This window comes from Marmota flaviventris, chromosome 9 (assembly GCF_047511675.1).
Source record: "Marmota flaviventris isolate mMarFla1 chromosome 9, mMarFla1.hap1, whole genome shotgun sequence".
NCBI classification, from domain to species: domain Eukaryota; kingdom Metazoa; phylum Chordata; class Mammalia; order Rodentia; family Sciuridae; genus Marmota; species Marmota flaviventris.
Genome location: NC_092506.1, coordinates 76433298 through 76461234, shown reverse-complemented (window position 1 = coordinate 76461234; position 27937 = coordinate 76433298). Strand labels below are relative to the sequence as shown.

General features: G+C 34.7%; 1 pseudogene; it reads right to left on the bottom strand.

The window, feature by feature from the left end:
- LOC114098634 (coiled-coil domain-containing protein 39-like) lies at positions 1-27923 on the bottom strand (annotated as a pseudogene).
- Between the last annotated feature and the right edge of the window lie 14 nt (positions 27924-27937).

The window sequence follows — 27937 nt, the reverse complement described above, 5'->3', positions numbered from 1 at the left end:
TCAGGTTTTGTGTGAACTGGCAGCAGAACTTGGCATGTCCACACGGTGCTGGTTGTGAAGCTTCTTGATTTGTGTCTTCCAAAGACCAAGTGTAGACTTTTTCTCTTCTACCAACTTCTTAAGCTCAACACTTTTGGTTTCAAGGACTTGTTTTTCTTCTGAATTAATCTCTTCCTTTAACTAAGACATTCTCCATTATACTTGCTGAATGTAAAAATTCTGACTCTACATAATTTCTTGCTCTTTCAAGATTTCAAAATCCTGTCTATCTATCTGATGGTTGAGAAGTTTTAGAGAGGAGTAAATTTCTTCAGTTTCTGAAATGAGAACTTTTCTTTCACTGTCTCAGTCTGTAGCTCTTGAACTTTTTTATATAGCACATTTTCAGTTTGTTCAACTGAGCTTCTGTTGTTTCTCACAAATGTCTGTCTTTACTTTGGAAATAGTCATCCTTAGGTGACTATCTAAATCACTGAAAGTTCTACTCACAGTGGCTTGAATCTACCTCATTCTGTAGCAGACTTCTACTAGCTTCATGGTGCTAATATTCCATTCTACATTTTAAACTTTATACCCAGCAGCAGAAATTCTCTTCTCATAATCTGTGTTATTCCCAATCTCACTTTCTAGTAACTTCATCTTTTCTTAACCAAAATTTATTTTCTCTCATTTTATGGTTTACCTCTGTTAATGTCAAGGCAGTTACTTATCTCTTGATCCATCATTTGCATCTGTTATATTGGGTTCTCCAATTGCTGAACAAGTTCTTATCTTACACTGTGAAGCTTACAAAAATCCTGTGCTGTTTATCCTGTTGTAACTGTGCACTTAAGAGTTTCTATAAGTTCATTTTAAAGAATCTTTGTTCCCTGATTACATTTCAAAGTCAGTCTTTCTAATTGCAGGGTCAGTGCACTAATTTTATTATCATTTTGCTGTGAATGTTTCTAAAGAGTGAGGGCATCACTATCTTTAGGAACTGGTTCTTCTATCTAGGCTTCCAATGTTTGCTGGTCCCAGTTTATTTGACATTTCAAACCATCCAATTCTGGAGTAGCTTTAAATATGCCATTTTCCTTTTTCTGGATTGAAGCCATCTCATTTTCTAGTTGTTGGATTTCATCCTTCACTTGTACCAATTCTCTTTGAGTAACAGCCTTAAAATGTTCTTTACTTTCAATTTTGTTTCGTCATTTTGTAAAAAGACTGTAAATGAGAATTCTGGCTTAAAAATTTTTTGAGAGCAAAGTAAGATAACTTATTAGAGAAACAGAAAGAAAAAAGAACTCCCAAAGGGGGAGGGGTCCAATGAAAGGGATACCTTGCTAACAATTTTAAGGTGAGAAGTCATAATGTTAATTTGATCTTAATAATCACATGTCTGATCTTGCAATTTTGATCTTTCATTCTGGAACTTTAATAAAGTTTTGAAGGCTGGTAAGTCCTAGATCAAGATGCTGGCCAATTTGATTTCTCATGAGCACCCTCTTCCTAGCTTGCAGACAGATGACTTTTTCCTGTGTCTTGCATGGCAAAGGGTTAAAATGTTTTGAAATCTTAAAGGCAGCAACTATATCAGCTTATTTTCAAGGGGGTCAGAAGTTTTTTAGGCAGGAAGAAGTAAGGAAGGAAAGAGGAAGAAAGGATGAGAAGCATAAAATAAAGATGGAAGGCTATAATATAGAAAACTAATTTAAGGAATTCAATTACATGAAAAAGCCAGTCATTAGCAACAAGATAATAAGGTCTGAATTATGTCTAATTAAAAATGCCATTTATCGAGTGTTTGTGTCAGATATTGTATTAGGTACTATTTTTCTCTAATCCATACAATCATTATTTGAGATACCTAATAGTATCTCCATTTAGGAAAAAAAAATACTTAGTAACACTAAGTGACTTTATCAAGGATGCCTAGGCAACTGACATCTAGGATTCAAATTCAGGTCTCTTTGACACAAAACTTCTGTGTGTTTTGAGGTTGATTTACTTGAACTGATAGTACAGGTGACTTTAAATCAGTGTAACCTAGAAAGAACTTCAGTCCTCAGTGTGCGTGAGGGCCAGCCCTAATTCAAATAAATGTCTCATACAAAGTAATTCAGAGTTTAAGATCTATCTAATCTTTGTAATAAAAAACATAAGCCCATGAGATCAACTTGGTCTTTGAGATCAGTGAAATTTTTCCTGTTTATCCTCTTGATGAAAATCAAGTCTGGAATATCTGGTGTTAGTACTCTTGGATTGCAAGTAAAGAAGCCAGATGGAGCTAACTTCTGCATAACAGGACAGCAAATTATACTGGAATAAGGGAATGTTATGGAGTCCCTTGGGAAGAGTTGGACTATAGGCAGGACTGGAAGTGGGTTCTGAAAATAGGAACTACCGAGAACTTAGACAGAAGTCTGTTTCAAATGCCTTCATTTTTCTGTGCACATGCTTCTTTTCTTCCTCCACACTTTTGCTTTCTCTGTTTCCCAATCTATAAAGCCATACACAATACTCCTGACTTTATGTATTTGTTATTTAATTCAGATTAGAGACTACAATGATCAAGTAAAAAAACAGCAGTCTACTTCTGGTTAAAAAACCAGAAAAAAAAAAAAAAATATATATATATATATATAATTTTTTTCTTGGAAATAAAAAGACTTCTGGAAGAACCAGTGAAGATCAACTCACAATGGAATGATTGTGGAGGAGGCAGTGAGGCAAAGGTAATTAAGGGATCTTTATGAACTAGGCAGACACTCTAAAAGATGTCCACTGCATGAAAAATATCTACAGTGTGCAGCTGAAATAGATATGAGATTTGGAACAACAGATTTAGATTTGTATATTGTCCCATCAAGCCACATAAACTTGCACAGATCATTTAATTTTGGTTTAAAAAAAACTCAGATTTATAATTTTTATTTGAAAAACTGTATTGATATTATAAACCTTAGTCTTAATAATGTCTATGATGCTAGAAAATAGAATATATAATACAGCTACACATAGATGGTGCTAAAATTGATATTTGCCATTATTAGTTCTCTTACATCTTAATTTATTTTGTGTACTCTATGTGCAAAACAAACTCCATTTTCAAAACTACTGTATATAGTCAAAATAACTTGAAAGTTCAACAAAATAAAAGAAATTATGCCATTATCCACAAATATTATTATCTTCTTAAGTCCAATCTTTGTACATTGTGTTCATTTGATAAGCAACTGATTTATTTTCCAGTATTGGATATATTTATTAGTAAAAACTTTGTGGTGTGTTACTGAAAAAAACAAAAGCATTCAACTGTCTTGACACAATTTTTTTGAATTTGTACCTTCCACCTGACCACAGTTTATCTTTTTAAAATCTGATTAATGGTTGTTATTCTGCTCTTTTTAAAGTTTTTTTTTTTCAAGAATCTTGAATTTATAAATGTATCAGGCTACACCTTAGAATTAAAGTGAAATAATGTATATAAACCTAATTGTGGCTTTTTAACAGTCTTGGGCATATGGGCAGTGGAGGGTATATTCCCAAGTGTGTCAGCTGCTTCTGTGTCTCCCAGGGTAACTGCTCATTTGGGCGGCTGCTTCTTGCAAGGCATTTCCATTTTCACATACTCTTGTACCCATAGATTAGGTTAATGAGATAACGGTTACAAATTGAAAACATTTGTACTGTCCTCTTACTGCCTTAAAAAAGTCCCCTCACAAAGACATTAAAAATAACCACGGATTTTTCTCCAAAACCCCCTAAAGAGGAATGAATGTAAGTCTTTGCTGAGGTTCTCCTTCAGGCACTGAGGATTAGATAGCAGCAACATGAAACCTATAAGCCAGTTGTGTGTCATTATTGCTCCTTAAGTTCACACTGCTGACAGCCATATGCATGGCTTTCTTTAAAACAAAACAAAAACCAAACTCCTACTCTTAGAATTTATACACTTTCTGAAAATTGATTTCCTCTGTATGTACCCTTATTTCCCATCTGTTCACAGAAAATGTTTGTCAGATGCCACATTTCATACAAAGGAAAAAAAACAGGAAATTGTGGTAATAATTTAATAATAATGATATTTCTCCTATCATAAAAATAGCCAGCACAATTGAATTCATACTGATAAAGATCATACTAGATATTTATTATGTCAGATTTGAGAGATGTTAAACATGTTTAATATCATAAATAGAATATAACAAAATGCAGTCCAACTCAGGTCTCTATCATTCAAAACTTACATTTTCAGTCACGATATTGTCATTCATACTTTAAGCACATCACAATGGGCCCTTTGGCCCTGTCTTTAGGTCATGAAGTTGGGTACATGGATACACTGAATAGAGGAATGCTTCCACATCATGAAAGATAATAATAATGTAACTGTAAATGAAATAAACTACAAAAGTATCAGAAGTTTTTGCCACTAAATCCAAAACAAGTGAATCTTCAACACTGTGTTGTTTTAGAAGTAAAAAAAGAAACATGACACTACATCTACACTTGAGGATAATAGAGGACTCAAATGATTCTTAGTAGACATTACTGGTACATGTGAGTTGTTAAAACATGTGAACCTTTAATAAAATATTATCAAATTAAATCAAACAATTTATAAAAGTCCAATATATCATGCTCAAATGTTATCTTAGAAATTCAAGGTTGATTTAACACTTAAAATCTGTTAACATAATTCACCAAATCAACAGAATAACAAAGAAAAATATGATCATTTCCAGTCAATTAGAGTTTTTGTTATTGCAAGTTAGAAAATACATGGAGCCACTAGCTGACTTAAGATAGATTCAAAGATCTAATAAGTTAACATATAAAATCACAAGCTATGTAAAGAACATATAGAATCATCAGCTAAATTGTGATTGGTCAGCATGCTTGTCGCTATAAAAGCACTGAAAAAAGTATTATCAAAGTTTGAAAAAAAAAGGCTAGTACACCATTAGCAGAGGATGAAAAGTTCAGGAAGAAACTGATACAGTGTACTGGAAGTACATACATTATTACTGCTATGTTGGACACTGCTATATTCAACACTGCTATGTTGGCATGTAAAAATTGTCAAAATTCCTGTACTCAGAGAATTGTATATAGGATTTATACTTTGTGTACTGATGAATTATGGAAAAATAATTTCCACATAGAAAATTGAAAGTTAGAAACAGGACTTGCTGTATTGGAAAATAAAATGGCTTCTCACCCCCACTCCCACCCCCAAAATATGATCATTTCAACAGATGAAGAAAGAATAGTTGACAAAAATTCAATCTCTATTCATGTTTAAAAATCTCTTTACACAATTATGATCAACAAAGAACATTTTTACCAAGATAAAGGGTGTCTAGAAAAATCCAAGCACTTTCATCCTACATAACGGTAAAACACTGAATGTGTTCTTCCTAAGACCAAGGACAAGGTGGGATGCCCCTTCTCAAACCTTCACCCAAAGGCTCCTGTGTTAAAGATAGTTCAACAATTTATTGGCTATCTTAGTGGATTAAGAAAGGAAATAGAAATGTGAAGTACAGTAAATGAAAAGAAAAATACTTTAATTTGCATCTGATGTGCTTATCTACAAAATCAATAACATTTCTACAAAATAAAAATAACTTATAGAACACACTTTTCTTTTTAAATTAAGTTCATTTTTTTCAATAGAGATTAAAATATTGTGCATATTAATGGAGTACCATATGATGTTTTGTTACTTGTATACATTATGCAATCAGTTTAAGCATATATTTCTCCTCAAATGTTTATTTATTATATGGAGAGAACATTGGAAATCCTTCCTTCTAGTTTTTTGAGATCTAGAGTGTGTAGTTGCTATCTTCAGTCCCCTCTCTGTGCAGTAGCACACCAGAACATCCTATTCCTAACTGTGGCTTAGTGCCATTTGCTATGATTTGGAAGAGTCACCCAAAGGCTCCTGTGTTAAAGGCATAGTTCTTGTCCTTGGCACCATTTGGAGATGTAGCCTTTAAAAGGTGGAGCTCAGTGGGAGTTTTTCTGGTGCTGGAGGTATGCCTTTACCAGGAAATTAGGACCCCAGCCCCATCCTGTCTGTCTCTTTACTTCACAGTATTCCCGGTAATGAGCAGCCCTACTCTACTATGTGCTCTTCAACAGGATGTGCTGTTTCACCACAGGCACCAACGCAAGCAGGACTAACTGAATGTGGACTGAAACCTCTGAAACCATGAGCTCAAATAAACATCTCTCTTTATAAGTTTATTATTTCAGGTATTTGTAACAGTAACAGAAAGCCAACGAACACATTAATTAGCCTTTTCCCATTCCTTACTCCCCTCCACTTTCCCCAGCCTGTGGTGGCCACCACATTAAGAATAACTTTGTTAATTATTTATTTTAAATTTTATTCTAATTTGTTATATATGACAGCAGAATGCATTATAATTCACATTACACATACAGAACACAAATTTTCACATCTCTGGTTGTACACAAAGTATATTCACACCATTCATGTCTTTATACATGTATTTGGGGTAATGATGTCCTCCTTCCCCTCCCTTCCCCTTCCTACACTTTGCCATATCTAGAGTTCATTTAATCTTCCCATGCTCCCCCTCCCAACCCCACTATGAATCAGCCTCCTTATATCAGAGAAAACATTCGACATTTGTTTTTTTGGGGGATTGACTAACTTCACTTAGCATTATATTCTTCAACTCCATCTATTTATATGTTATTTTCTACTCTCCTTTATTGCTGAGTAAAATTCCACTGTGTATATATACCACATTTTCTTTATCCATTCATCTACTGAAGGGCATCTAGGTTGATTCCACATTCTAGCCATTGTGAATTGTGATGCTATAAACATTGATGTGGCTGTGTCCCTGTAGTATGCTGTTTTTAAGTCCTTTGAGTATAGACCAAGGAGTGGGATAACTGGGTCAAAAAATGGTTCCATTCTCAGTTTTCCAAGGAATATCCATTCTGCTTTCCAGATTGGCTGCATCAATTTGTAGTTCCACCAGCAGTGTATGAGTATACCTCTTTCCCCACATCCTCTCCAAAACTTTCTGTTGTTTGTGTTCTTACTAGCTGTCATTCTGACTGGAGTGAAATGAAATCTTAGAGTAGTTTTGATTTGCATTTTTCTAATTGCTAGAGATGATGAACTTTTTTATATATATATATTTGTTGATTGATTGTTTAACACCTTCTGAGAAATGTCTGTTCAGTTCCTTGGCTCATTTATTGATTGGGTTATTTTTTTTTATTGTGTGTGTGTGTGTGTGTTTTGCTTTTTAAGTTCTTTATATACCCTAGAGATTAGCGCTCTATCTGAAGTGCAATTGGTAAAAATTTTCTCCCAAGCTATAGCCTCTCTAGTTTACTTCACTGATTGTTTCTTTTGCTGAGAAGAAGCTTTTTAATATGTATTCATCCCATTTATTAATTCTTGATTTTAATTCTTGTGCTATAGGATATTAAGAAAGTTGGGGCCTAATCCAATATGATGGAGATTTGGGCCTACTTTTTATTCTGTTAGATGCAGGGTCTCTGGTTTAATTCTTAGGTTCTTGATCCACTTTCAGTTTAGTTTTGTGCATGGTGAGAGAAAGGGGTTTAATTTCATTTTGTTGCATATGGATTTCCAGTTTTCCCAGCATGATTTGAAGAAGCTATCTTTTCTCTAATCCGTGTTTTTGGCACCTTTGTTTAATATAAGATAACTGTGATTATGAGGGTTAGTCTCTGTGTCCTCTATTCTGTACCATTGATCTACCAGTCTGTTTTGGTGCCAATACCATGCCGTCTTTGTTACTGTTGCTCTGTAGTATAGTTTGAGGTGTTGTATTGTGATTTTTTTTTTTTTGCTATTTTTTTTTTTTTTTTTTTTTGCTATTTCTATGAAGAATGTCATTGGGATTTTGATTGGAATTGTAGTAAATCAGTATAATGCTTTTGGTAATATGCTCATTTTGACAATATTTTTTCTGCCTATCCAAGAACAAGGGAAACCTTTCTCTTTTAAGGTCTTCTTTAATTTCTTTCTTTAGGGATCTGTAGTTTTTGTTGTAGAGGTCTTTCACATCTTTTGTTAGATTGATTCCCAAATATTTTATTTTATTTTTGAGACTATTGTAATTGGGGTAATTTTCCTCATTTCCCTTCCAGAGGATTTGTCACTGATATATAAAAATACCTTTGATTTATGGGTGTTGATTTTGTATCCTGCTACTTTGCTGAATCTATTTACTAGTTCTAGAAGTTTTCCGGTGAAATTTTTTGGGTCTTCTAGGTATAGAATCATATCCTCAGCAAATAGTGCTAATTTGAGTTCTTCTTTTCCTATCTATATCCCTTTAATTACTTTCATCTGTCTAATTTCTCTGGTCAGTGTTTCAAGAACTATGTTAAATAGAAGTGGTCAAAGAGGGCATCCCTGTCTTGTTGTAGGTTTTAGAGGGAATGCTTTCAGTTTTCCTCTATTTAGAATGATGTTGGCCTGGGGCTTAGCATAGATAGCTTTCACAATGCTGAGATATGATCCTGTTATTTCTAGTTTTTCTAGTGTTTTGAACATGAAGTGGTGCTATATTTTGTCAAGTGCTTTTACTGCATCTATTGAGATGATCATATGGTTTTTATCATTAAGTCTATTGTAGTGATGAATTACATTTGTTGTTTTCTGTGTGTTGAATCAACCTTTCCTCCCTGGGATGAACCCCACTTGATCATGGTGCATGATCTTTTTGATATGTTGTTGTATTCGATTTGCCAGAATTTTATTGAGAATTTTTGCATCTGTATTCATTAGAGATATTGGTCTGAAGTTTTCTTTCCTTGATGTATCTTTGCCTGGTTTTGGAATCAGGGTGATATTGGCCTCATAGAATGAGTTTGGAAATGCTCCCACTTTTTCTATTTTTTGAAATAAATTGAAAAGTATTGGTATTAGTTCTTCTTTAAAGGTTTTGTAGAACTCAGTTGTGTATCCATCTGGTTCTGGGCATTTCTTTGTTGGTAGGCTTCTGATGGTGTCTTCTATTTCATCGCTTGAAATTGTTCTGTTTAAATTGTGTATATCTTCCTGATCCAATTTGGGCAAATCATACGACTCTAGAAATTTGTCAATGTTTTCAATATTTTCTATTTTATTGGAGTATAAGTTTTCAAAATAATTTCTAATTATCTTCTGTATTTCTGAAGTGTCTGTTGTGGTATTTCCTTTCTCATCATGTATGTTAGTAATTTGAGTTTTCTCTCTCCTTCTTTTCATTAGCATGGCTAAATAAACAAAAATGGTCTGTCAATTTTATTTATTTTTTCAAAGAACCAACATTTTGTTCCGCCAATTTTTTCAATTGTTTCTTTTGTTTCAATTTCACTGATTTCAGCTCTGATTTTAATTATTTCCTGTCTTCTACTGCTTTTGGTGTTGATTTGTTCTTCTTTTTTCTAGAGCTTTGAGATATAAAGTTCAGTCATTTATTTATTGACTTTTTCTTCTTTTAAGGTATGAGTTCCATGCAAGGAACTCTTCTCTTAGTACTGCCTTTATAGTGTTCCAGAGATTTTGATACATTTCCCCTCTAAGAATTTTTTAATCTCCTCCTTGAAGTCTTTTGCAACCCCTTGTTCATTCAGTAGCATGATATTTAGTCTCCACGTGTTGAAGTGGATTTTACTTCTTATTTTATCATTGATTTATAATTTCATTACATTATAATCTGATAGAATGCAGGGTAGTATCTCTACTTTTTCACATTTGCTAAGAGTTGCTTTGCAGCATAATATATGGTCTATTTTAGAGAAGGACCCATGTGCTGCTGAGAAGTAATTGTATTTATTCATTGAAGGATGAAATATTCTATGTATGTCAGTTAAGTCTAAGTTATTGATTGTATTATTGAATTGTATAATTTCTTTTTTCAGCTTTTGTTTGGATGATCTATCTAGTGGTAAAAGAGGTATATTAAAATCACACACAATTATTGTGTTGTGGTCTATTTGACTCTTGAACTTGAAAAGAGTTTGTTTGATGAACATAGATGCTTCATTTTGGGAGCATATAAATTTATTATTGTTATGTCTTATTGATGAATGTTTCCCTTAAGCAGTTTGAAATATCCTTCTTTATCCCTTTTGATTAACTTTGGATTTAAGTCTACTTTATTTGATATGAAGATGGAAACCCCTGCTCTCTTCCACAGTCCATGTGAGTGGTATAATTTTTCCCAACCTTTCATCTTTGGTCTGTGGATGTCTTTTCCCATGGGATGAATCACTTGGAGACAGCATATTGATGGGTCTTTTTAAAATTCAATCTGCCAGTCATGTCTTTTGATTGGGGAGTATAGGGCATTAACATTTAGGGTTATTATTGAGACGTGATTTGTATTTCCAGTCATTTTTGTTTATTTTTGGTATTTAACTTGACTTGGTTTCTCTTTCAATTAGTTTTTCCTTTGAGTAATATCTCCCTTTGCTGATTTTCATTGTTGTTTTTTAATTCCTCTGTATAGAATATTTTGCTGAGGATGTTCTGTAGTGCAGGTTTTCATGGTGTAAATTCTTTTAACTTTCGTTTATCGTGGAAGGTCTTTTATTTCATCATCAAACCTAAAGCTTAATTTTTCTGGATATAATATTATTGGTTGGCATCCATTTTCTTTTAGATCTTGATATATGTTTTTCTAGGATCTTCTAACAATCAGGGTCTGAGTTGAAAAATCTGCACATAATCTATTTGGTTTTCCCCTATATGTAATCTGATTCCTTTCTCTTGTGGCTTTTAATATTCTCTCTTTATTCTGTATGTTACGCATTTTCATTATAATGTTCCTTGATGTGGATCTGTTGTGATTTTTTTAATATTTGCGTCCTATAAGCCTCTTGAATTTGGTTTTCCAATTTATTCTTCATGTCTGGAAAATTTTCTGATATTATTTCATTGAATAGATTGCTCATTACTTTGGTTTGGAACCCTATTCCTTTCTCTATCACAATAACTCTTAAATTGGTCTTTTTTTGCTATCCCATATTTCTTGAATGTTCTGCTCATAGTTTCTTACCATTTTCACTGTGTGGTCTATGTTCTTTTCAAGATTATATATTTTGTCTTAATTGTATGAAGTCCTGTCTTTTAATTTGGTTTATTGTTTCTTTCATTTCAAGGATATCTGTTGTTTTTTTTTTTTTTTTAAGAAACTCTATCTCCCTATTGAGGTAATCTTTTGCTTCCTGTATTTGTTTATGCAGCTCTTTGTCAAAATGATCTTTTGCTGCCTATATTTGCTCTCTTATATCATCCTTTAATTCACCAGATATTTTAATTGTGTACATCCTGAACTCTTTCTCTGTAATTTCTTATGCTGTGCTGATCATAGATTCTAATAATGTGGCATCTTGATTTGTTTGGGGGCACTTTCTTTCCTTGCCTTTTCATATTGCGTGTGTGTCTTCCCTTCTAGCTCTGTGGATCCGAGGTGTTACCATTTTTACCTGATAGGCTTATAGTGCCCCTGTAGGGATCCAATACATCTCCTTTGAGGTGAAGGACAATGTTATCAGATCCAATATAAACAATATACACCCTAAAAACAAATGTTTGTTATTAAGTCATTTATAGTTTGGTCACAATGTGCAGAAATGGTGAATTTAATTATTATCTATAATATATTCAGTAGGTTTGTAAAAGGGTTTACAGTTTCTGATGTGGACAAAGAACTGGGGGTGAGGAGAAGGATGATATATGCTGAGGAGGTAGGAGGTGAGGATATAGAGTTGTTATATCTTATGAAGTGAGAAAGAGAAATCTAAAGAAAATTAGTAGCAGGAGAAGGGAGAGGAAGTAATTTTGGGTAGAGAAGTAAGTGGGAAGACAGTAAAGTACATAAAACAAACACACATATATATTAAGAAACATTTTAAAAATGTTGAAATAGTAGAAATTGGGGGGGGGGAAAGAATATACAACACAACTGTAATACACTATTTAGACGTCCCAATCCTCAAAATCCTAATTCATACAAAGTACATGATTTCACATATATTGGGGATGTGAGGGCAGGAGAATAGAGAGGGAGATGGAAAAAAAAATCTTGAAGGAAGAAGCAGGGATTGTATTGATTAGAGATCAGTATCATTCCTGCTTCCCTTCTCATTCAGTAGATGGGTCATTTGTTAGCTGTTATCTCTGCCTTCAGGATGCTGAAGGTAACCAGGGTGTCACTGTGCCAGGGTAGTGGCTGCTGGGGAGAGGGGGGAGTTAAAAAATGTGTACCTGGCCAGGCAGAGTCCCAAAACTGGGAGTTTCCCCCTACTGAAGAGTGTAATGAAGATGACCCAAGATGGAGGTGCTATAGAGTATTGGGTCGAGTGAGAGAGCCAAGCTATGGGCTTGGGCAATGAGTCCAGAGACAAGCTCTGTGGCTTGCAGTGTGTGGCTGTCAGCTGACTTCAGAACCTGTGTGAAGTTCTCAGGTGCAAGCAGGCTACTGTGCGTAGGGGACTATCTGTGCTGCTGCAGAGTCCCAAGATGGCAGCAATCAATGGTTCTCCATGTTGGTAGATGGGGGTCCACTTGGGAGTGGCAGCCAGAATTCTGGCAAGTGGAACACTGCCAGATGTCCTGTGTGGGAGTGGTGTCAGTGATTTCTGCTCAGGTGAGTGGCCGAAAGGTCTGCGTGGGTGCTGATGGTCCTACTCCTGTACCCAGTAGTCTTGCGTAGGTGAGTATTTGGGACACCTACTCTGACGCTAAGGCCTAAAGGCCTGGATGGATACAGTGACTGTGATTCCTATGCAGTAGCAGGAATATCGCTCGCAGAGAAGCAGTATTCTCACTACTTGAGTCCCAGGTCACGGAGTGACACAGAATGCTGCCTCCCTCTAGCCTGCCACCTTGGATCGCCAGAACAACTTTTTTAGATTCCACATATGAGCAAGGCCATTCAGTTACTGGTATTCCTGACTGGCTTATTCCACTAGTCTCCAGTTCCATCTGTTATGAATGATAGGGGTTCTTTCTTTTTAATGGCTGCATAGTATTCCCAAGTATGTAAGTACTACATTTTCTTTATCCATCCAACATTTTATGATTACTTAAGTTTATTTCAATTTCTTGGTTATTGTGAACAGTGCTGCAGTGAATGTGGGAGTTCTGGTATCTCTTTGGTATGTTTCTTCAAATTTCTTTGGATATATACCCGGGAATGGAGTTACTAGTGTATGGTAGTTCTATTTTTAATTTTTTGTGGAACTATATTCAGTAGTGGCTATGTTAATTTTTATTCTCATCAATAGTATACAAGGGTTCATTTTTCCTTGCATCCTCAGCAGCATTTGTTAATTTCTTATTTTCTCGACAATAGCCATTCTTACCAGAGTGGGGTAATACTTTTTTGGAGTTTTGACTTGCATTTCCCTGGTGATTAGCAATTGTTGTCTCAGAATAAAAAAATAAAAAGGATTGGGGATGTGATGACTCAATGTTTAAGTGCCCCTATGTTCAACCTCTGTACCAAAGATTAAACAAACAAACAAACAAAAAAACCAGACATTCCTATTACTAACTTGGATCAACTTGATAATTTTTGTAACTATACAGTAAATAGTGCTTCATTATATTTTTAAAGTTAATAGACATTTAAAACACTTTAATTGATATTATCAAGTTTAGAATTTATGAAGAATAATGGAGTCTACTGAAAATATGCAATTACAAAAAAATGTGAAAAGTGTATATTCATATTAAAAAAACAAAACAAAACAGAAAACGAGAATCCCTACCCTACCTCATCACCCAAACCCCAAAGCTTCCTTGGCCTGGGGACAATCCATTCTCCCTTGATCTCTGGCCACAGAGAACTACTAATTTGTTTTTTATCACTGTAGATGACCTTGAATTTTCTGCATATTTATGTAAAGGAGATCACACTCTAATTTGGATCTACTTCCTGTTTTCCAATGCAATGATATTGTCAGTGAAGCTGCTGGAAACATTCATATGCAGTTTTTTAGTGTGCACATATGTTTTCATTTATGTTATATAACTAGCATGGAATGTGGGATGAGAAATTCTTTAAACTTAACCTCCATGGAGGGGGAAAAATAGAGACAAACACTCAAACAATAAGTAGTTAAATGACAAAGCCTGCTTATGATCTTCTATTCAAGCAAAGATTTGAGACTTAGAAGTCATCTTTAACTCATCTGCATGACACTTTCTCCTCAGAGAACCTTGTTTTATACCATTTCATTAGTGTCTTTTTTCTCATTGTTGGGCTCTTTGGTTTTGCCTTATCGTCTTCCTTGTAGTTATCAATATATTTGCCACTTAGGATTTCTATATTTTTCCATCTATTCTGGGAAACATGTAGCTTAGTTCAGTTTGTTGGAAGTGAAATTAACATAAAGACATGAAATTTGGAGTGAACCAAGAACACAACTGAAAGGGCTAACTCATTTTATTCTTTGGACGACTGCTTTTTCCTAACTATAAGATAACTGTAGTTGCCTGACAAGCACTCTGCAATGAATTTCAGATAAAATATTATGGACTAATTCTAATCTCCATAGAAGATATTATTATATTTTTTTAAAAAATAAAAGTTGAATTCCACTTGGTGGAAAACCATTTTAAAACTCTTTGAATCAATTTCCTAAGCATTTTCAAAAGTCCTCATTTGAAACTCCAATGATTTTCTTATTAGTGTTTGGAAATTTTCAGCATCTTCATATCACATTTTACTTATAGAATTTAAACTGTTCTTTTACTTCTTGAATTCTTGTTTGTATTTTTTGATGGGATGAGTGATATATATCTTTGAATATAGTTTCTATATCTTTTGTTTTGGTAAGATTATATGTTGAAATGGTATTGAATGTTAGATGTTTAGGGTAATTATTAGTTTGTTTTTTTTTAAATTCAGTAAGTGTTTATCAAACACTGACATGATAGTATATATTTTCTATATATATTATGTAGAAATACAATACCTACAGGTAGAAACACTTTAAGGATTTTTGCAAATTTTAACTCAACACATTGAGCACAATAACTACAGTACATATCACATTATATAAACAGAATCATTATTTTATGTTGGAGAAGCTATCTCTCTTGCTTCCTGACCACAAAGATACAGACCCAGGCCTGGCCAATCATCACAATCCACCTTATCCTTCACAATGCTTGGTCCAAGTAATGAACAATAAAAGGTTAGCATAGAACTCTTTTTGTATCTCTGCTGTATCCATGTTGGAGACAGAGGGGGAGAGAGAGAGAAAGAGAGAAAGAGAGAGAGAGAGAGAGAGAGAGAGAGAGAGAGAGAGAGAGAGAGAGAGAGAATATGATGCTTTTGCATCTATTTGCATTGTTAAAGAGGTGACACTTGGTCTGTGGGTAACAGAAAATAATTAGGTCAACAATAAGAGAGAAGCAGATGTGAGAGACAGCAAGAGAACCTGATATACCACTGAAGCCTTTGACAACAGATGTTAGATACTGAAAGACACACCCTTAAACTCCCCACATGTGTAAGCTAAGGTGGTCTTGCTCCTCACTGCAGGATTCAATGAGTGACACTGATCTTTCTGGAATGCTTCTCTTTCTCTTAGGAATACCAGCTAATATGTCATAGTTTTCTGGAGGATGTCTTGATTGTTTTGGTTGGAGAAAATTTCAAGTTCTTTTAAAATGATAAAATAATTATTGAAATCTCAAAGCAATTTCATATTCATGATGTCATCACTTCTTGTGTCACTTTTTACTTACTATCCAGTACCTCATTTATTTTTCCTTTCTATCAAAACTATAATAACCTGGAAGCCATAGGTAGTTTTGTTGCATCTGGGAAGTCCATTAACATCGTGCCAGCACTGGTGAGTACTTTTCTGCTACATCATAAAATTGCAGAGAGCACCACAAGGTGAGACAGAGCAAGTGAGCTAGCTCAGATATCTCTTCTTGTTTTATAAAGCCACTAATGTCACCATGGGGCTCTATCCTCAGGCCTTATCTACTTCTAGTTACCTGCAGAAGATCCTACCTCTGAATACCAATAGCATATGAATTTGGGATTAAGATTTCAAGAAGAGTTTCATACAAATGGCTAATAACCACATGAAAACCACATGGTGACTACCATGATATACATTAGATAAATCAAATGAGATACCACTTCTTGTTCATTAGCATAGTTATAATAAAAAAGTTAATTAATTAGAGTCAGAGAGGGTGTGGAGAAATTAGAAGCTTCATGTATCCCTGATGGAAAGGTAAGATGGTACAGGTGCTTTAGAAGTAGTTCGAAAATAGTTTGCAGTTCCTTGGAATGTTAAACACAGTACATGACTCAAAAAGTTCTCTCTAGGATTTTTCATTAATTTTGGGACCTTCAGAGTCATGAATATTTCAAAGATTTATTCCGCTTCTTTCTTTAAGTCTCCATCTGTCATTCTTATTTTTTATTTTTAAACCTCTTGTAATTGTCACTGATTCTCTCCCTGGCTGTGTATAGTCTATGGTGTTTTTGGTTTCTAGCATTTCTTTTTAATTTTTTTTTTCAGAGCTTTTGTCTCCTGGTTATGTTTCCCTATAATTCTCATATGTTGTCCACTTTTTCCATTCGAGTCGTTAGTACACTAATCGTAGTTAGTGCACTAATCCAGGTCTGATAATTCCGACATATCTGCCATACCTGAGTCTGGTTCTAATATTTACTCTGTTTTTTTCAAACTGTGTTTTCTATTTTTTAAAATGTTTGATAATTTTTGTTGAAAGCCTGACATCATAATGCATTGGGTTAAAGAAACTGAGTTAAATAGAGTTGGGCTGTGTTTAGAGTGTGCTTTATCTGTAGGGTTTGGAGGCTAACACTTTCCAGCTCTTGTCTCTCTGTTGGCTTTGGGGTTCCCTAGATACTTCTTAAATGAACTCTGAGGCATACAGGTTTTTTGGTTGTATTCACTATTATTATACAGGAGCCCTGTTGATGGGGGTGGTAAGTGACCAGAAGAGTGTAAGCATTCAGAGCCCTGTGATTGGGTTTGTCTTTATTGCACCTGTGCCCTTGTGCTGTAGCCTCTATAAACCTTCTCAGTCTCTTTACTTTCTCTACTCTGCTTAGAAAATAGCTCTGGGGGGCCCACACTGTGCAGGCTGTTCTTCCACATATCCCTCCCCAACCAGGGTGAACCACTGGTGAAATCACATCTGGTTAAGCTTTGGAGAAGTAATTTCATTTGAGCTTGGATCTTGTTAAGAACAGAATGCTCTGAGTGTACTTCAAAACTGTTGCTTTTGTTCTACCCTGGATCTGGTTCTTTTCTTTTCTTTATTTTTTATTTTTTTATTAGTTGCTCAAAACATTACAATGATCTTGACATATCATATATCATACATTTGATTCAAATGGGGTATGAATTCTTATTTTTCCCACGTGTACAAATTGCAGGATCACATTGGTTATACAGCCACATTTATATATATTGCCATACAAGTGTCTGTTGTATTCTGCTGCCCTTCCTATTCCCCCCTCCCCTCCGCTCCCCTCTCATCACCTCTCTCTACCCCATCTACTGTAACTCATTTCTCTCTCTCTTTTTTTATTTTATCTTTTATTTATTTATTTTTTATTAGTTGCTCAAAACATTACAAGTGGATCTGGTTCTTATAGACTTAGTAGACATCTTATAGACTTCAGGAGTTTCTACTCCTCCAAGTTGGAATTCTCTATATCTGCCTCTCTCTCTAATTTTGGGGACCATGGTTTGCCTTGTTCTCTTAGTTCTCTGATGGATCTAAGAAGAAATGTTGATTTTCAGGTTGTTCAGTTAGTTTTTTTTGTTGTTGTTGTTTTGTTTTCTGGCTATGTGGGTGGAAATGATAACTTCTATGTTCCTTACATGCTGGATTGGAAACTGAAAATATCACTCCAGGTTTATTCTGAACAGAACAAAAACAATAAAATACATTCTGCACAAAAATGTATACATGAATGTATATAGGAGTATATGTATAATAATCCCAAAGTGGGAAGAAACCCAAATATCCACCAAATGATGATGGGTAAGTAAGTGGGCTATCTATGCAGTGCAACAATTGGTGGTGAGAAGAAGGAGGTGCTGACCCATGCTGTGATGTGGATAAAATTTCACTTCTCTAAATAAAAGACACCAGTCACAAAGAACAGATATTGGATGGTTCCTTTTATATGAAATGTGCAGAATAGGTAAAAAGTAGAAAAGTGTTTGCCTGGGTAAAATGATGTTCAGAGATGGGGAGTGACTACTAATGTATAAGGGGTTTCTTTTTGGATTAGTGATAAAAATTGAAATTAGAATATGGTAATTATTGCACATCTCTGTGAACATATTGAACCACTGAATTATATTTTAAGCCATTGAATTTTATGGTATGTGAATTATTTTCAATAAAAATTTAAAAATTTAAGAAATGAAAGAAAATCCCTAATGATTTCTTGGAGTTAAGGTAGATGAAGTGTTTATTAGAAAGAGACAGAAGGAAACAGTATATATTATAAATATCCTGGGAATATTTTAATTGTGGTAGCAGTTTCTTGGGTAGATACATTCATCAAAATTTATTTAGTTTTATTATTAAAATGGATACAGTTTATTGAATATAAATTACACTACCATAAGTATGATTTTTAAGTGATATTAGTAGCAGGGGGAAAAAACTGAATCTGTTGACAGGGACATGGGTTTTTATCATGGTTTCATGAGGAGCGCTCATGAAAAAATGGATCCAAATATTTTTTTATTATTCACGTGATTTAAATGATTTAATTTAAATTGGGTAAACAGCTGTTGAGGATTGTTTTAAAATGTGAACAAAAAGGGAGGTTAACAGATCTGTTTGTTTACTTTCAGCTTTCCTTTTCATTATATTTAATAATTCTGTTCAGGATAATGTAAATTATTCAGAAAATTGTTTTCTTAGTACCTGCTGGAATGTTACATAATTGTTTTTAGCCATCATTGCCAAAATTCCTATCTTCATCCCAGTGCCAGTGAAGACAAAGATAAAACCAAACTATAGCTTCTGCAATAGCTATCACAATAAACTGTATAAACTGATGCATCAATGAATAATATAACTCAACAAGTGATGCTCAATCAAGGAGTTGATTTACTTTGGGAGGAAATGGACATATTAATAGATTCCTCTGCTTTGAACTGCTTGCAGAACTTGCCTAGACTATGTATCACTTGTATGCATTGTGAACTATTGGTTGGTACAGCGAATTGTGGTAGTGCTGGAGTATCTTTGCTGATGGTGTCATCGATGGTACAATTTTTCCCAAAGGAGCCGTCAATTGCCTTGGTGTCGTGGCATTTTTGTTTCCTCCTCCTGTTTGTGATTGTCGTTCAGCTAAAATTTGGAAGCCAACAGAGGTGAAGCAAAGAACCTCACCGCCCCCCCACTGTTGCAAAGGCCAAATTTGGGGGCCAACAGAGATGAGGCAAAGAACCTCACCCCCCCACTGGTGCAAAGGCCAAATTTGGGGGCCAACAGAGGTGAAGCAAAGAACCTCACCCCCCCCCCCCCACTGGTGCAAAGGCCTATCCACAAGTATGGCTGTATGCTGGACCGGTAGTCAATGACGAGTAAGATCCAATTGCAATGGTACCAACCTAAGACAGGAGTCTGACGCCTTGAGGTCAACTCATCTGATAACGGGTAAGGACCATATGTAGTATTGGACAACCTAAGACAGGCACGGTCCCTAAGCCACATGCTTGTTGTTTAATTAAACAGAAGGGAGAGCCACAGCCAGTAGGAATGGCCCCTGGCATTTTGCCAGAAGTAATGGTTGAGAGGCGAGCCATTAAGATGATGATAATTAAGTTAATCTGTGTATAATTGCTGTGACCTGGATGATCCTGGATTGAAACAGGCTGTGTATTCAATTGTATATAGACCCCTGCTATCCGCCTTGGGCGCCCGCTACTTTGGAGTTCTCGCCATGATTCCTGGGGAGTTCGAGTTGGTTGGTGAAGTTCCGGTGGGTGTGTGGTGTCCCTGAGAGGGCCGCATGGGTGGCATTCGGGGGAGTTAGGAAATAAAGTTTGTTTCTGCTTGAGTGGCTCGTGATTTGTGCCCAGCCAGACTGCAGCAACTTATTCAATGTATGTTTGGTACTGAGTATGTTTTCAGTATTTTGCTAGATGTTGGTCATATGGTGATGTGGAAGTTAAGATAGAGCTCTACTCTGCTTACATACCTGTGGTGCTATGTACAGACTGGTAACTGCTAGTATGTTAAGTGCAAAGAGCTCTCAGGATGATTTAGAAGTGCATGGCAAAGGTGAGGGATGAAATTGCTGGTTAAGCAATGTTTAGCCCAAGATTAAGATCCATTGTACCATTACTCACAACAGTCAACATATGGAAATAACCCACTGTCCATTGACAATTGAATGGTGATATAGTCACAGAATATTATCAAACCTAAAAAAAGAAGAAAATTCTGCCCTTTGTGACAACTTAGAAGGACTTGGAGGAACATTATGCTGAATGAAATAAGCTAGTAACAGAATGGCAAATATTGCATGATTCTGCTTAGGTAAGGTAATTAAAATAGTGTAATCATAGATGTATAGAAAATAGAATTGCAATTTCTAGGGGTTGGGGTTAAGGAGGGAAAATGAGCAGTGGTTGATCAATTGGTATAAAGTTTCAGTTATGCAAGATTAACGAGTTGAATAGATGTGCTATACAACACATTGTCAATAATTAATAATAATATACATTTAAAATATACTATGAGGGCAGAGTTCATTAAGTGTTCTTACTATTCTTTCAAGAAAAAGAAAATGAAAAAATGTACAGAGGAAAATATATGGAGGTGATGGATATGTCTGTTACTTTGATTGTGAAGTTTGCATATGTCCAAGCTCATCAAATTATACATTTTGAACATGCACAACATTTTGTATATAAGTTATACTGCAATAAAACTGTTAAAAAGATTAATATATTGGCTTAATCAGAGGAAAGTTAGCATAATATATAAAACACAAAGACAATTAATCATGGTAAAATGTTTTTAAAAAGTGCTATGTTGTGCTCAAGGCCAAGCTGAGTAACATAAACACAATTCAAATTACTAATTGCATTTATAACCTCCAATCAAAGAAGATTGATAGTTGTGGTGAGAAATGTGGGTCTTTAGTATGTTTATGAGCTCAGTAAATTGTTCTGGTCCTAAGAGGAATAGGAACTATTTGAAAACAAAGATGAGTTATTTGTGTGCTACATGGAAAATCTGAAGAGTGGTTGTCACCTTTAAAAATCTTTACTTTGCCTAGATAACTTACTTTGCCTCTGAGAACATAAATCTTGGAAAAATAATTTAAACAATTTTAAACCCTTAAATATGTTTTAAAGAAGCAATTTCATGTAGGTTCCTACTCCAGCTTTAGACAATGTCCAAATCTAGTATTATTTAAGAGGACGAGGACTGCCTTCTGATGCACAGGCACTTGTTACTGGGATCCTGTCTTTGCAATTAGCTGGGAAAATACAGATTTTAATAAATAACCCTGACTTATGAAATTTCTGCCAGAAAAACCTTTCTCATACTATGCATTATCATGTGTAATCTACAAAAATGGATCCCAAACAAAGGAAGAAAGGTGGTACCAGAGGCTGGAGGTATCAGAGCTAGGTGATTCTAAGGAGGAGGAAATAGGAGATGTTGATCAAAGGGTACAAAGTTTCAGTTAGACTGGAAAAATAGTGATCTATTGCCCCACGTGGTGAACACAGTTAGTAATAATGTATTGTATATTCCAAGATAGCTAAAAGAATGGATTTTGGTGTGTATGTTGGTGGGAGGCTCACACAGGCTAGGCAAGTATTGTACCACTGAGCTATAACCTCAGCCCCCCAAAAGAATTTTAAGTGATCTCATTATACACACACACACACACACACACAAATGGTAAGTTGGTGAATGATTTAGTCAGCTTTGTTGTCACTGTGACCAAAAGACCTCACAAGAACAATTTTAGAAGATGAAAAGTTTATTTGGGGCTCACAGTTTCTGAAGTCTTAATCCATAGACCCTTGACTCCATTGCTCTGGGCCAAAAGTGAGGCAGAGGATCTGGGCAGAAGGGTTGAGTAAAGCAACTCAGTACATTACAATCAGGAAGCAGAAAGAGATTAAATTCAGATCACCAGGGACAAAACACATACTCCAAGGGCACACCCCCCATAACCTGTCTCTTCCACCTACACTGTAACCCAATTAATTCCTTTCAGGGGATTAATGTACTGATTAGGTTAAAGGTCTCAAACCAATCATTCCATCTCATTTTTTTTTTTTGCATTGTCTCACATATGAGCTTTTAGAGGATGCCTCATATCAAAACCAAAACAGTGTCGTTAATAAAATATGTTAATTAACTTGTTTGAGTCTTTTTAAATTTTTTAATTTTATTGGTTCTTTTTTGATTGTTTGAATTTTTCTACAGTGTGTGGATAGAGCAAAACATAACATTGTACACCATAAATATACACAAATACTATTTGTTAACTAAAAATTAATTCAATTTTTAAAAAGATCGGAGAACTCCAAAGGAACAATAGCAGCATAGATGCATATAACATGACACAAAGAATTATATTTAGAAACAATGATGCAACATGAAATATGTCAGAAAATGTTTATGTAGGACTTCTGAAGCAGAATCAAAAGAGATTTGTTAAACTAGAAGGACAGACTTCATCTGTCCTTAGATATTGAATAGAATAAACTTAGAAGTCTAAAGGAAGGCAGTTTCTTGTAGGTTAGTTTTGGGAAAGAACAAAGTCTAAATCCTGGAATAAAGTTTTTACAAATTGCCAACTTCTGGATCCAAGCCAACATTTCTCAACTAATATACATGTGAGGCATGCAAGCTAGAAGCATGTTGCTGCTAAAATGGGAAAATTACCTTTTATCAAAAAAAAAATTACCCAAAGTTTTAAATTCTTGGAGAGAAAAAAGCTATTTTTCATTTTCTTGAACTTTTCTTAAAAGTGTTTTCTAATGAATAAAAACATAATTTCTTTTTCAAAAAGTTCTATGATTTGGGGGCACTCTCATCTCAGCAACTGGGAGAACCATTGATCTATGATTGCAGTAGTCTCAGTCTCAGACTCCTCTTGGAAAGTAAAGAAAGATTCCAGGGATAGGGAAGAACATTTTATAAACATCATATTTTTGCCTATAGTGTCTGTTTTCAGTTTAGGCAAATAGAAGTCATGTCTTGTCAGCAAACATAAGCTCTTTGCTCTGCCTCATTTATGAGGAATTTTCTTTGCTTTGATCTTAATAAATAGCTCAATTTGCTTCCTTCTTAATAATAGATTTTATTTTTAATGAATAGTTTAATAAATAGTTTTCACATCCATGTAAAAATCTGAGTGAGGAGGGCAGCTCCCAGGGAAAGCCTGAGGATTAATCACTTTGGGAGACTTGACCACCTCTTTCTGATCTGGACACCCAACAGCTACAGGGTACACTTAGCCATTTCATGCTTCCTCATTATACCAAGACCTGATTTCTTTCATACTCCACAGGTTCCAAGGAAGAAAGCAGGAAGCTGTCTACTTACTTGTCTGTAGGTTCGTACTGTCTCCATTATGGGAGGTTATGTCTATTTCTACTCCCAATCACCCCAAGACAAAGAAGTTTGAGTTGAAAAGTTCATCTTTATGTGGAATGGCAGTAGTGCAGTTTAGTGGGTTAAAATCAGGGACAGATACACATTGTGTTTTAATTCTCTGTCTGCACCATTCACACCTGTGCCATGGCTGTGTGTCCTTCCACAGGTTACTGAACTTTGCTAAATCTAAAATGGTTCACTTTCTGACAGTGACTCTTTTTCCTATGCTTTCAAGAATGACTTATCTCCTGTATTAGATATTCTGTCTTCAGCTGTGTTGCAAAATTCAGCTTAAATTCAGAATTCAAATTCTAGAAGTCATTATGACTTCTAAAGTTTTGTGCACAACTTTCTGAATCATGGTGTGCTTTGCAAAAGAAACTGATTTCCCTAGCATGTAACATCTTGGTGGCTCCCCCAATTTTATCTCCCTGTAATGCGAGTTGGGTCTCTTAGGCAGAGCCACACTAGAGAGAAGGATTTGTCTGCTTTGTAATTGCTGCCCCTACAAATACCATTATAAATGGCCCTCAGAGCTGGGTAAGACAAGCAGCCCAGACTGACCCCTGACAGTGTATGTCATTGCCCTTTTGTTCCTATGAAGTCAATTTTATTCCAGATGGAGACTATTTTCAATTAATTGTCCTAATGCCTAAGAGACACTATTTGTTACATTAATAAACAAGACATATTGTTTCTTTTGTGCTTCCATTATCTTCTAGCATGCAATTCTGTTGGAAGAAATAAAGTAATTAGGTTTGCTGAGAATGATTGATTCTTTACAAATACATTCTGCTTATTGTTTCTGATTCTATTATTTTTTTTTTAGGAATTAAAAAATGGCATTCATCACTTTAAAAAAGTATAGGAGTTGTATCTTCATAAAGATCTCAATGATTAATTAATCATTGGATCTGAATTGGAATCTTAGTTGAGTTTCCTGAGTAATATAAAAACACCAACTTTTTTTTTTTCCTAAATCTCTGGTGGGTCTTTCTCTCCAGGAGGCTGTTTAGTAATTTAGTACAGTACAGCTATACAGCCCCTTACAGTTCTGAGCCTGAGTAACAACTTTGTCGCTTTGCTGCTTTGTGAATTTGGTAAGGGGCTTACACTTTCAGAGCCTCAGTTTTTCACTCCTCAAAATGAGGATAATAGTTGCTAACTTAGAGGTTGCTGTGAACACTACATAGTTCAACATCTCTAACAGGCATTGCATGATGGAAGGGGTTGAAGTAATATTATTACTTGTTTCACTCCCTCCCTATCTCCTTTACTTCCTCCTCACATTATTTTCCAAACAAATGCCCCAGAGAGTATGATAATCTATTATTGTCATCTTTGACATGATTTTACATTTCTAAGTAGTTAGAATCTGATACTGTCCTGGGCATATGATAAACATTATAATTTTTGTTGTTTAAGTTTTAACTGTCTTTATTTTCTCAGTATGAATGATCTTAGAGAAGTTAAGGAAAGAAAAATAGTTCCAAGGAGTTGATGATTAAAATTCCCATTAAGGTTATTGGCAAAAGCTGCACTGAACAAAAAGTACCCTTGAAGGACTGGGGCTAAGCTCAAAGATAGAGTGCCTGCCTAGCATATGCAAGGCTCTGGGTTCAATCCTCAGTACCCATGTGCGTGCGCATGCGTGCGCACGCACGTACCCTTCTGACCTGGGCAGGTTGCCCACAGATCAGCCAGAGGCATCACTTGTCAGAGAGCTAGGGCTCATTTATGATACCTAAGCCATCTATAGTACAGACGTTCCAAGTGTAAAATTTCCAATTCTAGACATTCCAATTTGTAGACAGTGACTTCTGGAAGTGTTTTTTTCTTTTATATAATATAGATTTAGATTAGGTGGTTTGTAAACAGCATGATTCTAAGGTTTTTATATCTAATAGTATCTTGGAGGCCAGGGGAAGGTCAATTTGCATACCAATGGTTTGCACATTATATTATTTTTAAAAGCATGACTATTTTATGCCCTGCTTATACATAGTCTAAAGGAATTAGTGCTTAGTATAAAAATAATCTTTATATAAACCATGAAAGCAGATACAAGTTTGAATTTGTTTATCAGAGAAAGAACATTTATTTGAATTTTACTTCCTATTTGTTTTGATGCTTTGATCTTTGAATTAAACTGTGATTTTTCTAAAAATTCTTTTTGTCTTCAAAGCCCTATCACTGCTGTCCTTGGAGGTAAAGAGAATAATTTCCTCAAGAAGCTTACCTCTCCTGAACTCAACTTTGAATTAGCTAATATTACCACGTGTAAAATACTAAGCTGGCACTTCAGAAAATAGGACTGAATGAAAATAGCTGTGATAATGCAGAATATTCCACATGAGACATTCTAAAGTGACATGATCATATCCATTTTGGATACTGAATTGCAGAATGGGGTTGATTTGAGGATAGCTTTTAGCAAAGTCACTTATATGTTATATACAAACACATAGCTTTAATCTTAGTGTGTATATATGGCAATATATTACATGTTTATGTATATATATATATATATATATATATATATATATATTACATTTTGATATATTATTATATGATATATGCTTATTATTATATAAAATAAAAATTCCTATATATCCTTTGTAATACCTCCTTGACCCTTTGTTATTCCATCCTACTCAATCCACAAAAAAATTGATTTACTTTCTTTCAATATATAGGATCTATCTCTATCTATCTATCTATCTATCTATCTATCTATCTATCTATCTATTTTCTAGACACTTGTAAAAGCTGAGTAATATGCTACATACTTTTGGTATAGCTTTTGTTTTACTGAGAATCATTATTTTGAGATTCATGCATGTGGTAGTATCATGAGTACATTCTTTTTTATTGGTGAATAGCATTTCATAGTGTAGATAGACTAGTTTATCCAATACTATTTTAATTTTTTAAAAATTTTATCCATTCTTATGCATAAAGAGTGATATCTCATCGAAGTTTTAATTTAATGTCATAACTAATGGTCCTAATGCTGTTTCCCTATGATTATTTACCACTCATATGTCTTTTTTGGTGATGGATTGGTGAATTTTTACTAATCTATTTGTTTCCTTATCATTAAGTTTTGAAGGTTCTCTATTCTTTGGATTCAAGTCCTTATTAGTTATAAGGGTTAAAATATTTCTACAAGTTTGATTTCTATTTTAATTCTCTTATTATCTATTGAAGAACTGATGTTTTATATTTTAATGAATTCCAATTTATCATATTTTTCTTTTATACATCATGTTTTGGGTATCATATTTAAGAACTTTTTTCCTAGCACAAAGTTAAAAGTTTTCCCTATGTTTAGTCCTTAAAGTTTTTCGTTATTTTATATTTAGGTCTTTGTTTCATTATGAGTTCATATTTGTGGGTGATATAAGATATGAATAGAAATTAATCCCTTTCTTTCTTCCTTTCCTCCTTCCTTTCTTTCTGCATATGATTATCTAAATGTTTAAAAACTGTTTTTTTAAATGACTGATTTTCTTCACTAAATTGATTTTGGAACTTTGTCACCAGTTTCCATGTATGTGGGAATATATTTCTGCTGTCTATCCAGTTCTACTGGTCTGTTAATCTATGTTTATGACTTTTTTGAACTGTTGTCGTGTCAGAGGGATTAATCATATTCTCTATACCTTTGGGGTTCAGAGGTAAGATGAAGAATCAAGGAAGCAATTAAAGTCCAGGGATTTGGACACAATTAACAGGAATATCTTCAGAACATCTAGAATTGTCCCAAACCAATGGTCCACTTCAAAATGTAACAAATTGTCAGAAATCAGAGGGGCTCAAAGACTGTATGACCATTCCTTAAAAATATTGTGAAATAAACATCTGCATTAGTTCAAAATGCAATATTCTCTTTATAAATATACTGACATATGAATTGAAATCATCCTCGAAACCTCATACTTCTTCAGAGAAAGAACATTTAACTATTTGAATTTGACTTTCTATTTGTTTTGATGCTTTGACCTTTGAATTAAACTATGATTCTTCTAAAATTTCATTGTCTTTAAAGCCTCAAGACTGCTGTTCTTGGAGGTAAATAGAGTAATCCCCTAACAATTTTGGTAGATTCTAGCTTCCAAATATATTTGAAAAATACTATCTTATTTCATGTTAACTAAAACAACCCTGTTGCAATTACCACCATATCTCACCTCTTTGCTGCAGAAGCCTCTGATCTGATCTCCTTATCCACAATTGTGATCTCCAACATATTCATCAAGAATA